Source organism: Carlito syrichta, unplaced genomic scaffold (genome assembly GCF_000164805.1).
Source record: "Carlito syrichta isolate Samal-C Ts95f unplaced genomic scaffold, Tarsius_syrichta-2.0.1 Scaffold309831, whole genome shotgun sequence".
NCBI lineage: Eukaryota > Metazoa > Chordata > Mammalia > Primates > Tarsiidae > Carlito > Carlito syrichta.
Genome location: NW_007253927.1, coordinates 135759 through 151773, shown reverse-complemented (window position 1 = coordinate 151773; position 16015 = coordinate 135759). Strand labels below are relative to the sequence as shown.

The window sequence follows — 16015 nt, the reverse complement described above, 5'->3', positions numbered from 1 at the left end:
ACTTAGAAAACTTGGAATGGTGGCCAGACCAAAGCAAATCCACCGGACCCTTGGTGAGTGGGGGCACACAAGTCAAAAATGACTATCCATCTCTTTTGAAACCACCATCTTTCTTGAGAACTCAAGATGTGAGTACACACTCATGTCAAACTGCTGGCAAAATGCCCTGTAACCAAGCTCGTCATGAAAACACATTTTTGAACTGAGGAACACTTTCCTTACTGAGATACAAAGGGAGGCATGTTGAAGCTAGATTAAATGTACCCTGTCTGGACTTGGCTCCAGTCCTGGTGGACCTTCTGTCTCAGCCTACATGACAGATTCCACATGAGCAGGTATCTTATTTTGTCATTATTTGGAGGAACCAGTTGTGTCAAGCAGCATACCTAGGGAGGTACTAGACTGTTCACACAAGGTGTCCTTCTTTTCACAGAGATCCCATCTTCAGAGAAGGCCTTGGGAATACCTGTCAGTCTCTGGGATGAAGGATGTAAGCCAGGTGCCTGGCCTTGTGTCCTCAGAATGTCAAACAGTCTCCAGTAATCTGGTCATGTTTGGTTACTTGTGGTGAGTCTATAGGCCTCTTTCCAAAGGAGGAGGCATAGAAGGATGCCTAGGTGGGTCAATGGGGAAATCTTTGACTTGTCTCTAGAGAGGTGTTGTCTTAAAAGTTATGCTCAATAGAGTTACGCTGAGGACCCTCTTATGTGACAATTGTGCAAACGGACATGAGCCTCATGATGGCCCTGGCATCACTCTCATCATGGAGGTCTGTACCCAGAGAGGCCATCCACTGGTGCTCAACCCTGAGAAAGCACTCCATGAAATTGTCAAATTCGATTGATATGTCTCTTGACCCCCTTTGCAAAAGGAGGGCATTTTAAAAACACATCCCTTAGTTCAAATTCTCTCTTTGTGTCTCTTAATGAAACATTCTACCCATTCTGGCTCCATGGCATGCACCATACTAGGTGAGAGCATGGCTGGGATTGGGAGTCATGACCATCATTCATAAGTTCCTGTGGGCACCCTGAGCCATGGGAACTCTCAGCTCTGGAGCCAAACTGAACTCTGACCTAATATGAGTACCTTTTCTCTTGAGACCTGCATGAGACTGGAGCAAAAAGAGCCTTCGGATGCTCTCAGCCTGGTGTTTGACGTGGCCTAAGTGTCTTCTCTAACCTCAGGCATAAGAGAATTTTGTCAGGGTGAGAGAAAGTGGACAGTCAGGATCATGGATACATACTGAAGCATTCTTTCACTCAACTTGTGCTAGAATATAGCCTTAGTTGAGCATCTTCTGAGGTCTCAGGGAGTGTGGAATGGTGACAAAAAAGTAGAAGATGCTGCAGTCATGTTGAGCAGGGACACAGACTGAGATGTAGATATGAAATCCACTTGTGAAACCATCAACTCTCTTGAAAGCTCAAGAGGTGAAAACTCACTGATTACAAGCAACAGCCTAGAGCCGAACAATCCAAATATTGCTCAAGAAACCCAATTATTACACAGTAGACCACTTTGCAAATTGAGAAAAGAGAGAATACACATCCAAAATGTATCACCCTGAACCCTGTGTATGCCGTGATCGCTGGTTCCTGATTGATGGGGATCGTCAGATGTCACCCGAAAACAGTTCCCAACTGAAATGTATTGTTTCATCTGGATGTGTTTGGGAGAAAGGTCTGTGGGAGAAAGCATACCAGTGGAAGTATCCATTTAATTTTGACATGCCCTTTATGGCTCCTTTTCTTGCAGAAGCTGGCCTGGAAATAAGTTGCTATCCCAGAAACAAAGGGCTGCAACCAGGTTGCCGGCCACAAATCCTCTGAAAATTAAATATTCTCCAAAATGCTATTCCTGGTTGACTTGTGGTGAGCACATGACTGTCCTTATGAGGGATATGGGATTGGTGGGTCCTTTTGTTGGGTTGATGATGAGGACTTTATATTGCCTTGAGGAGTGGTGATGACTTAAATATCATGTACAATGGCATGACGCTGAGGCCCAGCCTAGAAAACAACTTGTGGAAACCAATATGTGTAAGACTATTATGGTCCCAGCAGTATGATCATGTTTGATGCTGGAGAATGTGAGGTACTGGAGCCCATCTTGAGGAGCACCACCATGTGGATATGCTCCTCCATCAAATTTCCAGGTGTTATCCTTATACATTAATATTCATCCCCAGTCCCAGGTATTCAGCAGCCCTTGCTGAGCACCGCATCTTTGTGTCTTTCAGCGGAAAATTCTGCTCAGTGTGAATGCATGGCATGCACCACCGTAGAGGAGTGCATGGTTGCAGTAGGTTGTCATGACCAATCAATTGCCAGTCACCAAGGATAAACAATCAACGAGGAGTTCCTGCTCATGGAGGACAGCTGAACCTTCACTAATGCATGCAGTTTTTCTCTCAAGACCTGTGTGAAGCTGCACAAAAAGGAGCCTCGAGATGCACTTGGCCTGCTGTTTAAGGAGGCCTATGATTCTTTTCTAAGTGGAGGGAGAATAGAGTTTTGTCCAGGTCCACAGAAATTAGAGAATAAGCCTAGTTTAATAACAATAAAGGTATCTGTGGCTCACAATGTGAATGACCATGTCCTCTGCTGAGCATCTTCTAAGTACTCTGGGAGCTTGGAATGCTGGCACAGAGGAAAAAGAATTTCCCTGGCTCCTGTTGAGAGGGGGCACACAAGTGAAAAATGATGGCAACTTTTTTGAAACCATCATCTTTCTTGAGAACTCAAGATGTGAGAACACATTCATGTCAACCTGCTGGAAAAATGCCCAATAATCACGCTTTGCCATGAAAGCCCATTTTTAAGGGAGAGGAATATTTTCCAATCTGAGATATGAAGGGAGACATGTCCAAGCTGTATCAAAATTACCCTGGCTGAACTTGGCTCCAGTCCTGGTGAATCTTCTGTCTCAGCCTACTGGATGGATTCCACATGAGCAGGTATCTCATTTCATCATTGTGTGGAGGAACTGCTTTTGTGAGGAAGCATACCTAGGGAGGTACTAGACAGCTTGTTCACACAAGCTGTCCTCCTCCTTTTCACAGAGATCCCATCTTCGAGAAGACCTTGGAAATAACTATCAGTCTCTGGGATGCTGGACATCACCCAGATGCCTGGCCTTGTGTTCTCAGAAAATCAAATAGTCTCCAGTAATCTGGTCGCATTTGGATACTTGTGGTTATCCTATGGGACTCTTTCAAAAGGAGGTGCAGAAGGAAGATGCCTAGTTGGTTCCATGATGATGTTTTTGCCTTCTCTCTGGAGAAGAGTTGTCTTAAAAGTCATGCTCTATAGAGTTACGCTGAGGACCCTCTTATGTGACAATTGTGCAAACTGATGTGAGCCTGATGATGGCCCTGGCATCATTCTCGTCGTGGAGCTCTCAATGCTGGAGAGGCCATCCATAGGTGCTCAAAATTAGGAAGCACTTCTCCATGAAATTGGTAAATTTGATTATTATGTCTCGACCTGTTTCACAAAAGTGGGGCACTTTAACAACCCCTTCCTTAGCTCAAATTCTCTCTTTGTGCCTCTGTATGAAATATTTTCCCACGCTGAATCCATGGCAAGCACCATCCAAGGGAAGAGCAGGGCTGGGATTGGGAGTCATGACCATCATTTATAAGTTTCTGTGGGCCCCCTGAGGCATGGGAACTCTCAGTTCTGGAGCCAAACTGAAATCTGAACCAATAGGATTACCTTTTCTCTTGAGACCTGTATGAGACTGGAGAAAATAGAGCATTCAGAGGTTCTCAGCCTGGTGTTTGATGAAGTCCAAGTGTCTCCTCTCACCTCAGGAAGAAGAGGTTTCTGTGAAGCATGAGAGAAAGTGGACAACCAGGATAATGGATACATACTAAAGAATTCTTTCGTTTAACATGTGCCAGAAGTAAGCCTTAGTTAAGCATCTTCTGAGGTCTCAGGGAGTGGGGAATAGTGATGCAAAATCTAGAGTGTGCCGCAGCCATGTTGAGAGGGGACAGAAAAAAGAAGTAGAAATGAAATCCACCTGTGAAATCATCAACTCTCTTGAAAACTCAAGAGGTGATATCTCACTGATTACAAGCAGCAGGCTAGAGTCAAACATTCATAATATTGCTAATGAAATCTAATTATTACACAGTAGACCACTTTGCAAATTGAGATATGAGAGGACACGCATCCAAAATGCCTCACCCTGAACCCTGTGTATGCTGTTTTCTCTGGCTTCTGATCCATGAGGATCGCCAGACGATGCCTGAATGCATAAGTACCAATGAAAGGTGTTGTCTCATCTGGATATGTTTGGAAGAAAGGTCTGTGGGTGGCAGCATCCCAGTGGAAGTATCAGTTTCCTTTTTGACACGCCCAATATGGCTCCTTTTCACCCAGAAGCTGGCCTGGAAATAAGCTGCTATCCCAGCAACAAAGGGCTGTAACCTGGTTGCTGACCATGAATCCACTGAAAATGAAATATTCTTCAAAATGCTGTCCCTGGTTGACTTCGGGTAAGCATATGACTGCCCTTGTGGGGGATATGGAATTGGTGGATCCTTGTGTGGGTCAAAGATGAGGAATCTATATCACACTGAGGAGCGGTGATGACGCTGAGGCCCAGCCAAGGAGACAGGTGTAAAAACCATCATGGGGAGCATGATGATGATCCCAGCAGTACGATCTCATTTGGTGCTGGAGAACTTTATATATGGGAGGCCATCTTGTGGAGCACCAATGTGTGGATATGCTTCTCCATAAAATTTCCCCATGTTATCCTTATACTTTAATCCTCATCCTGAGTCTTGGGCATTTTAGCACCCCTTGCTGAGCACCCATCTCACTTTGTGTCTTTCACTGGAAACTTCTGCTCAGCATAGTGGCATAGTAAGCACCATCATAGAGGAGTGCATGGCTGCAATCAGTTGTCATGATGATGGTCATCGATCTATGTGGAGTTCTTGCTCATGGAGGCCAGCTGGACCTTCAGCAATGTGTGCAGATTTTCTCTCATGGCCTGTGTGAAGCTGGACAAAAAGGAGCCTCAAGATGCTCTTGGCATGTTGTTTGAGGAGGTCCTTGTTTCTTTTACAAATTGAAGGAGAATAGAGTTTTGTCCAGCTCTACAGAAATGAGAGAATCAGACTTGTTAAATAATAGCAAAGGTATCTGTGGCTCACGATGTGAATGGCCATGTAATCTGCTGGGCATCTTCTGAGTACTTAGGGAGTGTGGAATTGTGGCACAGAGCATAGAGAATCCACTGGATTCCTGGTGAGAGGAAGCACACAAGTGAAAAATGACTATCCAACTTTTTGAAACCACCATCATTCTTGAGAACTCAAGATATGAGAACACACTTAGGTCAACCTACTGGTAAAATGCACCATAACCAAGCCTTGCCATGAAAACCCACTTTTGAGACTGAGGAACACTTTCCCCTTTGAGGTACGAAAGGAGGCAAGTCCATGCAGTATCAAAACTACCATCTGTACTTGGCTCCAGTCCTGGTGAACCTTCTGTTTCAGCCTACAATATGGATTCCAAGTAAGCAGGTATCTCATTTCATCATTATATGGAAAAACCACATAGGGAGGTACTAGACAGCTTGTTCACACAAGCAGTCCTCCTCCTTTTCACAGATATCCTATCTTCAGAGAAGGCCTTGGGAATAACTGTAAGTCTCTGGGATGAAGAATGTCATCCAGGTGCCTGACCTCATGTCCTCAGAAAGTCAAATAGTCTCCAGTAGTCTTGTCACATTTAGTTAACTGTGGTGGGCTTCTTTCAAAAGGAGGTGGCAAAGGAGGATGACTAGCTGGGTCAATGATGAAATTTTTGCTTTGTCTCTAGAAAAGTGTTGTCTTAAAAGTCATGCTCAATAGAGTTTCGCTGCAGACCCTCTTATCTGACAATTGTGCATACTGCCGTGTGCTTGATTTTGGACCTGGCGTAGCTCTAGTCATGGAGATCTCTAAGCCAAGGAGGCCATCCAGGGGTGTTCAACCCTGAGGAAGTACTCCTGCACGAAATTGGCAAGTTCAATTGTTTTGTCTTGACCACTTACACAAAAGCGGAACATGTTAAGGACCTTTTCCTTACCTCAAATTCTCTCTTCATATCTCAATGAAATATTCTGCCCATGCAGCTCCTTGGCATGCACCATCCTAGGCGAAAGCATGGCTGAGATTGGGAGTCATGACCATCATTCATAAGTTCCTGTGGGAACCCTGAGCCATGGAGACTTACAGTTTTGGAGCCAAAATGAGCTCTGAACCAATATGAATACATTTTCTCATGAGACCCATATGAGACTGGATCAAAGAGAGCCTTCAGATGCTCTCAGTCTCGTTTTTGATCAAGCCCAAGTGTCATCTCTAACCTCAGAGAGAAGAGGATTTTGTCAGTGTGAGAGAAATTGGACAGCCAGGCTCATGGATACATATTAAAGCATTCTTTTGCTCAACTTGTGCCAGACTATGGCCTTAGTTGAGCATCATCTGAGGTCTCAGGGAGTGTTGCATGGTGACACACAAAGCAGAGCATGCCACAGTCACGTTGAGTGGGGACAGAAACTGAGAAGTAGATATGAACTCCACCTGTGAAATCATCAACTCTCTTGAATGCTCAAGAGGTGAAAACACTGATTACAACCAGCAGGCTAGATTTCAACATTCCAAATATTGCTCAAGAGACCCAATTATTACACAGCAGACCGCTTTGCAAATTGAGATATGAGAGGACACACATCCAAAATGTGTCACCCTGGACCCTGTAAGCTGTGTTCTTTGACTCTTGATCCATGGGATAACCAAACGTCACCAGAAATCTGGTCCCACCCGAAATGTATTGTCTCATCTGGATGTGTTTGGAGCAAAGGTCTGTGGGATGCAGCATCCCAGTGGAAGTATTCATTTAATTTTGCCATGCCCTTTATGGCTCCTTTTGTCCCAGAAACTGGCCTGGAAATAAGCTGCTATCCCAGAAACAAAGGACTGCAACCAGGTTGCTGGCCACAAATCCTCTGAAAATGAAATATTCTCCAAAACGCGGTTCCTGGTTGACTTTGGTGAGCATATGACTGTCCTTATGAGGGATATGGGATTGGCGGATCCTTGTATTGCATCAATGGTGAGGACTTTATATTGCCTTACAAAGTGGTGATGACTTAAATATCACGTATAATAGCATGTCACTGAGGCCCAGACTAAGCGACAGTTGTGGAAACCAACATGGAGAAGATGAAGATGGTCTCGGCAGTACGATCATGTTTGGTGCTGGAGAACTTGAAATAAGGGAACCCATCTTGGGGAGCACAACCATGTGTATATGCTCTCCCATAAAATTTCCCCATGTTATCCTTAAACTTTAATCCTCATCCCGAGTCCTGGGTATTTTAACACCTCTTAGTGAGCACCCTCTCACTTTTTGTCTTTCAGTGGAAACTTTTGCTCAGTGTGGCGGCATGGCAAGCACCATTGCATAGGAGTGTATAGCTGCTATCAGTTGTCATAACCATGGTTTTTCTGTCACCAAGGGTCATCAATCAATGAGGAATTCTTGCTCAGGGGGACCTTCACCAATGTGTGCAGAGTTCTCTCAAGGTCTGGGTGAAGCTGGACAAAAGGAGCCTCAAGATGCTCTTGGGGTGCTGTTTGAAGAGGCCCATGTTTCTCTTCAAAATAGAGGGAGAATAGAATTTTGTTCTGCTCTCCAGAAATGAGAATAATTTAATAATAGTTAAAGTATCTGTGGCTCAGAATGTGAATGTCCATGTCCTCTGCTGGGCATCTTCTGAGTACTTCGGGATCTTGGAATGGTAGCACAGAGCAGTAAAAGTTGACTGGACTCCTGTTGAGAGGAGACAAACAAGTAAAAAAACCTGTCCAACTTTTTTGAAACCACCATCTTTTTTGAGAACTCAAGATGTGAGAACACACTCATGTCATCCTGCTGACAAAAATCCCCATAACCAAGCTTTGCCATGGAAACCCATTATTGATCCTGAGAAACACTTTCCCACCTGAGATATGAAGGGAGACATTTCCAAGTTCTATCAAAAGATCCCTGTCTGGACTTGGCTACAGTCTGGGTGGATCTTGGTCTCAGCCTAGTGGACAGATTCCACATGAGCAGGTATCTCATTTCATCATTATGTGGAGGAAACGCTTGTGTGAGACAGCATACCTAGGGAGGTACAAGGCAGCTTGTTCAAAAAAGCTGTCCTCCTTTTCACAGATATCCCATCTTCACAGAACACCTTTGGAATAATTGCCAGTCTCTGGGATGAAGTATGTCAGCCAGGTGCCTGGCCTCATGTCCTCAGATAGTCAAATAATCTCCAATAATCTAGTCAACTTTGGTTACTTGTCATGAGCCTATGGGTCTCTATCAAAAGAGGAGGAAAAGGTGGATGCCTAGATGGGTCAATGATGAAATATTTGCCTTGTATCTAGAGAGCTGTTGTCTTAAAAGTCATGCTCAGTAAATTCATGCTGAGGACTCTCTTACATGACAGTTAAGTAAACTGACAAGAGCCTGATACTGGCCCTGGCATCACTCTAATTGTGGAGCTCTCTAATCTGGAAAGGCCATCCAGGGTGGCTCAACCCTGCGGAACAACTCCTCCATGAAATTGCCAAATTCGATTGTTATGTCTTGAACCCTTTCACAAAAGCGGGGCACTTCAACAACCCCTTCCTTAGCTCAATGTCTCTCTTTGTGTCTCTCAATGAACTATTCTGCCCAGGCTGGCTTCATGTTATGCACCATCCTAGGGGAGACCATGTCTGGAATTGGGAGTCATGACCATCATTCATAAGTTCCTGTGAGCCCCCTGAGGCATGGGAACTCTCAGTTCTGGAGCCAAACTGAACTGTGAACCAATAAGAGTACCTTTTCTCTTGAGACCCATATGAGACTGATGTAAAGAGAGCTTACAGATGCTCTCAGCCTGGTGTTTGATGAGGTCTAAGTGTCTCCTCTAACCTCAGAGAGAAGAGGATTTTGTTAAGTGTGACAGAAACTGGAGGCCAGGCTTAGGGAAACATACTAAAGCACTCTTTCAGTCAAATTGTGCCAGACTATGACCTTTGTTGAGCAACTTCTCAGGTATCAGGGAGTGTGGAATAATGATGCAAAAAATTAGAGGGTGCCACAGTCATGTTGAGAGGGGAAACAAACTAAGTAATAGATATGAAAGCCTCTTGTGACATCATCAACTCTCTTGAAAGCTCAAGACGTGAAAACTCGCTGAGTACAAGCAACAGGCTAGATTCAAACATTCCAAATATTGCTCAAGAAACCCAATTATTACACTGTAGACCGCTTTGCAAATTGAGACATGAGAGGACATGCATTCAAAATGTATCACCCTGAACCCTGTGTATGCTGTGTTTTTTGGCTCCTGATCCATGGGGATTGCCAGACGTCTTCCGAAAACAGAGGTCCCAATGGAAATGTATTGTCTCATCTGGATGTGTTTGGAGGAAAGGTCTCTGGGAGGCAGCATCCCAGTGGAAGTATCAGTTTTCTTTTTACATGTCTTTTATGACTTCTTTTCTTCCAGAAGCTGGCATGGAAATAAACTGCTATCCCAGAAACAAATGACTTCAACCAGATGGCTGGCCATGAATCCTCTCAATATGAAATATTCTCCAAAACACTGTTCCTGTTTGACTTTTGGTGAGCATGTGACTGTCCTTGTGAGGGATATGGGATTGGTGGATTCTTGCTTTGAGTGAATGATGAGGAGTTTATATTGCCTTGAAGAGTGATGATGACTTAAATATCACATACAATGGCATGACGCTGAGGCCCAGCCAATGAGACAGTTGTGAAAACCAACATTGGGAAGATGATGATGGTCCCGGCAGTATGATCGTGTTTGGTGCTGGAGAACTTGAAGTACGGGAGGCCATCTTGGGGAAACCACCATGTAAATATACTCCTGCATAAAATTTCCCCATGTTATCCTTGTACTTTAATTTTCATCCCAAGTCCCGGACATTTTAGCACTACTTGCTGAGCACCCCATCTAATTTGTGTTTTCAGTGGAAACTTCTGCTCAGCATGTCTGCATGGCATGCACCATCGTAGAAGAGTGCATGGCTGTGATCAGTTATCATGACCAATGATTTACCAGTCACCGAGGGTCATCAATCCAAAAGGAGTTCATGCTCAGGGTGGCAAGCTAGACCTTCACCAATGCATGCAGTTTTTCTCTCAAGTTCTGTGTGAAGCTGGATCAAAATAAAAATCTCAATATAGTCTTGGCATGCTGTGCGAGGAGACCCGTATGTCTTTTCCAAATGGAGGGAGAATAGAGTTTCGTCCTGCTCTACAGAAATGAGAGAATGAGGCTTGTTTAATAAGAGTAAAGGTCCCTGTGGCTCACTATGTGAATGGCCCTGTACTCTTCTGGGCATCTTCTGAGTACTTTGAGAGCTGGGAATGGTGGCACAGAGCATAGAGAATCTACTGGACTCCTGGTAAGAGGGGGCCCACAAATAAAAAAAAAAACTGTCCAACATTTTTGAAACCACCATCTTTCTTGAGAATTCAAGATGTGAGATCACACGCATGTCATCCTGCTGGCAAAATGCCTCATAATCAAGCTTTGCCATTAAAACCCATTATTGAACCTGAGGAACACTTTCCCACCTGAGATAGGAAGGGAGGCATGTCCAAACTCTATCAAAAGTTCTCTGGATTTGGTTCCAGTACTGTTGGACCTTGGACTCAGCCTATTGGACGAATTCCACATGAGCACATATCTCATTTCATCATTATGTGGAGGAAACACTAGGGTGAGGCGACATACCTAGGGAGGTACAAGGCAGCTTGTTCAAAATAGCTGTCCTCCTCCTTTTCACAGAGACCCCATCTCAGAGAAAGCCTTGGGAATAGCTACCAGTCTCTGGGACGAAGTATGTCAGCCAGGTGCCTGGCCTCGTGTCTTCAGATAGTCAAAGAGTCTCCAGTAATTTGGTGGCATTTGGTCACTTGTGGTGAGCCTATGTGCCTCTTTCAAAAAGAGTAGGCAAAGGAGGATTCCTAGCTGGGTCAATGATGAAATATTTGCCTTGTATCTAGAGAGGAGTTGTCTTAAAACTCATGCTCAGTAGAGTTACACTGAGATCCTCTTAGATGACAAATGTGCAAACCAACATGAGCCTGATGCTGGCCCTGGCATCACTCTAATTGTGGAGCTCTGTAAGCCAGAGAGGATATCCAGGGGTGCTCAAACCCGAGGAACAACTCCTCCACAAAATTGTCAAATTCGATTGTTATGTCTTGACTCCTTTCACAAAAGTAGGGCACTTCAACAACCCCTTCCTTAGCTCAGTTTCTCTCTTTGTGTCTCTCAATGAAATATTCTGCCCTTGCTGGCTCCATGGCATGCACCATCCTAGGGGAGAGCATGAATGGAATTGGGAGTGATGATCATCATTCATAAGTTCCTGTGGGCACCCTGAGGCATGGGAACTCTCAGTTCTGGAGCCAAACCTAACTCTGAACCAATATGAGTAGCTTTTCTCTTGAGACCCATATGAGACTGGTGCAAAGAGAGCCTACAGATGCTCTTAGGTTGGTGTTTGATGAGGTTCAATTGTCTCCTCTAACCTCAGGGAGAGGAGGATTTTGTCTAGTGTGACAGGAACTGGACAGCCAACCTCATGGAAACATACTAAAGCACTCTTTCGCTCAAATTGTGCCAGACTATGACCTTAGTTGAACATCTTCTGAGGTCTCAGGGAGTGTGTAATGGTGACACATAAAGTAGAGGGTGACACAGTCATGTTGAAGGGGGAAACAAATTAAGAAGAGGTATGAAATTCACTTGTGAAATCATCAACTCTCTTGAAATCTCAAGAGGTGAAAACTCACTGATTACAAGCAGCAAGTTGGATTCAAACATTCCAAATATTGCTCAAGAAACCCAATTATTACACTGTAGACAGCTTTGCAAATTGAGATATGAGAGGACACTCATCCAAAATATCTCACCCTGAACCCTGTGTATGCTGTGTTCTTTGGCTCCTGATTCATGAGGATCACTACACGTCGCCCAAAAACTGATGTCCCAACTGAAAAGTATTGTCTCATCTGGATGTGTTTGGAGGAAAGTCTGTGGGAGGCAGCGTCCCAGTGGAAGTATCAGTTTTCTTTTTACATGGCTTTTATGTCTCCTTTTCTTCCAGAAGCTGGCCTGGAAATAAGCTCCTATCCCAGCAACAAAGGGCTGCATCCCTGTGGCTGGCAACGAATCCTCCTATACTGAAATACTTTCCAAAATGCTGTTCCTGGTTGACTTATGGTGAGCATGTGACTGTCTTTATGAGGTATATGGGATTGGCTGATCCTTGTGTTGGCCCAATGATGAGGAATATATATTGCCTTGTGGAGCAGTGATAACTTAAATACCACATACAATGGCATGACACTGAGGCCCAGCCTAGGAGACTGTTGTGGAAACCAACATGGGGAAGATGATGATGGTCCCAGCAGTACGATTGTGTTGGGTGCTGGAGAACTTGAATTACAGGAGGCATCTTGGGAAGCACCATCATGTGGATATGCTCCTCTATAAAATTTCACAGTTATACTTTAATCCTCATCCTGAATCACGGACATTTTAGCACCCCTTGCTGAGCATCCCATCTCCTTTTTTGTCTTTCAGTGGAAACGTCTGCTCATCATTGCAGCATGGCGTGCACTGTCATAGAGGAGTGCATGACTGCAATTGGATGTCATGACCAATGATGTACCAGTCACCGAGGATCATCAATCAAAAAGTAGTTCTTAGCCAGGCTCGGTGGCTCAGCCTGTAATCCCGCACTTTTGGGAGGCTGAGGTGAGTGGATTGCCTGAGCCTGTGGGTTCGAGACCCACCTGGGCAGTGAGACCTCATCTCTACAATAAATCAAAAAAAAAAATCAGCTGGGTGTGGTAGTGCACACCTGTAGTTCCAGTTACTTGAAAGGCTGAGGTGGAAGGATCGCCAGAGCCCAGCAGATCAAGGCTGTGGTGGCTGGGAGCAGCCACTGCACTCCAGTCTGGGCAACAGAGTGAGACTCCAACTCAAAAAAAAAAAAAGTAGTTCTTGCTCGTGGATGCAAGCTGGAACTTCACCAATGCGTGCAGTTTTCTCTCAAGGCCTGGGTGTAGCTGGACAAAAAGGAGCCTCGAGATACTCTAGGCATGATGTTCGAGGAGGCCCATGTTTCTTTTTCAAATGGAGGGAGAATAGAGTTTTGTCATGCTCTGCAGAAATGAGATAACAAGGCTCATTTAGTAATAGCAAAGGTAACTGTGGCTCACGATATGAATGGCTGTGTGCTCTGCTGGGTGTCTTCTGAGTACTTAGGGGGCTTGGAATGGTGGCACAGAACAAAGAGAATCCACCGTACTCCTGGTGAGAGGGGGCACAGAAGTAAAAAATGACTGTGCAACTTTTTTTAAGCCACCATATTTTTTGAGAACTCAAGATGTGAGAACACACTCAGGTCAACCTGCTGGCAAAATGGTGCATAACCAAGTATTGCCACAAAACCCATCTTTGAGACTGAGGGACATTTTCCCATCTGAGATATGAGGGTGGCATGTTCCAGCTGTATCAAAAATACGCTGTATGGACATGGCTCCAGTTCTGGTGGACCTTCTCTCTCAGCCTAATGGAGGGATTCCACATAAACAGGTAGCTCATATCATCATTATGTGAAGGAAATGCTTGTGTGAGACAGCATACCTAGGGAGGTACTAGACAGCTTATTCACACAACTTGTCCTCCTCCTTTTCACAGGGATCTCTTCTTCAGAGAAGGCCTTGGATATAACTGTCAGTCTCTGGAGTGAAGGATATCAGCCTCATGTCCTCAGAAAGTCAAATAGTCTTCAGTAATTTTATCATGTTTGGTTACTTGTCATGACCATCATTAGTTCATAAGATCCAGTGGGCCCCCTGAGGCAAAGGAACTATTAGTTCTGGAGTTGAACTGAACTCTGAATGAATACAAGTACTTTATCCCTTGACACCCGTATGATACTGGAGCAATGACAGCCTTCAGATGCTCTCAACCTGGTGTTTCATGAGGTCCAAGAGTCTCCTCCAACTTCAGGGAGAAGAGGATTTTGTCGAGCGTGAGAGACTGGACAGCCAGGCACATGAATACATACTAAAGCATTATTTTTCTAAACTTCTGCCAGATGACCTTAGTCACGCATCTTCTGAGGTCTCAGGGAGTGTGGAATGGTGATGCAAACAAGTAGAGGGTGCCAAAGTCATGTTGAGAGGGGACACAAACTAAGCAGTAGATAAAAAATCCACTTGTGAAATCCTCAACACTCTTGAAACCTCAAGAGGTGGAACATCACTGATTACAAGCAGCAGGCAAGATTCAAACATTTCACATATTGCTCAAGAAACCTAATTATTACACTGTAGACCACTTTGCAATTTGAGATATGAGAGGATACGCATATAAAATGTATCACCCTAAACCCCATGTATGCTGTGTTCTTTGGCTCTTGATCGTTGGGGATCGCCAGACATTGCCTGAAAACAGAGGTCCCAACTGAAATGTATTGTGTCATCTACATGTATTTGAAGAAAGGTCTGTGGGAGGCAGCATCCCAGTGGAAGTATTTGTTTCCTTTTTGACACGTGCTTTTTGGCTCCTTTTCTCCCAGTAGCTGGCATGGAAATATGCTGCTATCCCAGCAACAAAGGATTGCATCCAGGTGGCTGGCCAGGGATCCTCTGAAAATGAAATATTCTCCAAAACGATAATCCTGGTTGACTTGTGAGCATATAAGTGTCCTTGCGATGGATATGGGATTTGCAGATACTTTTGTTGGGTCAATGATGAGGACTTTATATTGCCTTGAGGAGCGGTGATGACTTAAATATCACGTACAATGGTATGACACTGAGGCCCAGCCTAGGACACAGTTGTGGAAACCAACATGGGGAAGATGATGTTGGTCCTGGCAGTATAATCGTTTTTAATACTGGAGAACTTGGAGTAAGGGAGGCCATCTTGGGGAGCATCAGTCTGTGGTTATGCTCCTCCATAAAATTTCCCCATGTTGTCCTTTTTATTTAATCCTCAACCCAAGTCCTAGGCATTTTAAGTACCCCTTGCTGAGCAGCCCATCTCACTTTGTGTCTTTCAGTGGAAACTTCTGCTCAGTGTGGCTGCATGGCATACATCTTCCTAGGGGAGTGCATGGCTGCGATCAGTTGTCATGACCAGTGATTTACCAGTAACCAAGGTTCATCAATCATTGAGGAGTTCCTGCTCATGGAGGCAAGCTGGACCTTCACCAATACCTGCAGGGTTTCTCTCAACACCTGGGTGAAGCTGGACAAAAAGGAGCCTCCAGAGGCTCTCATGGTATTCGAGGAGGCCCATGTTTCTTTTCCAAATGGAGAGAGAATAGAGTTTTGTTGTGCACTACAGAAATGAGAGATTCATGCTCATTTAAAAATAGTAATGGTATCTGTGGCTCACGATGTGAATGGCCATGTCCTCAGCTTGGTGTCTACTGAGTATTAGGGAGTTTGGAATGGTGGCACAGAGCAAAAAGAATCCACCGTACTCCTGGTGAGAGGGGGCACAAAAGTCAAAAATCACTGTGAAAATTTTGGAAACCACCATATTTCCTGAGATCTCACGATGGGAGAACACACTCAGGTCAACCTGCTGGCAAAATGGTGCATAACCAAGCATTGCCACAAAAATCCATCTTTGAGACTGAGGAACACTTTCCCACCTGAGATATGAAGGGCAGCATGTCCCAGCTGCATCAAAAGTACCTTGTCTGGACATGGCTCCAGTTCTAGTGGATCTTCTCTCTCAGCCTAAAGGAGGAATTCCACATAAGCCGGTAGCTCATATCATTATGTGGAGTAAATGCTTGTGTGAGACAGCATACCTAGGGAAATACTAGACAGCTTGTTCACATAAGCTGTCCTCCTCCTTTTCACAGGGATCTCTTCTTCAGCAAAGGCCTTGGGAA

The 16015-nt window shown here is 44.6% G+C and overlaps 2 long non-coding RNA genes across 2 annotated transcripts; both read left to right on the top strand.

Annotated features, from left to right (window-relative positions):
• The first annotated feature begins 439 nt into the window (after nucleotides 1-439).
• On the top strand, nucleotides 440-9666 carry LOC103270435. The gene is made up of 3 exons (XR_504975.2): nucleotides 440-567; nucleotides 1759-1874; nucleotides 9562-9666. It is a non-coding gene; the product is annotated as an uncharacterized LOC103270435 (long non-coding RNA).
• Nucleotides 9667-12172: 2506 nt separating this feature from the next.
• On the top strand, nucleotides 12173-15297 carry LOC103270434. Its single transcript, XR_504974.1, has 4 exons — nucleotides 12173-12312; nucleotides 12676-12849; nucleotides 13798-14914; nucleotides 15170-15297. It is a non-coding gene; the product is annotated as an uncharacterized LOC103270434 (long non-coding RNA).
• Nucleotides 15298-16015: the final 718 nt, after the last annotated feature.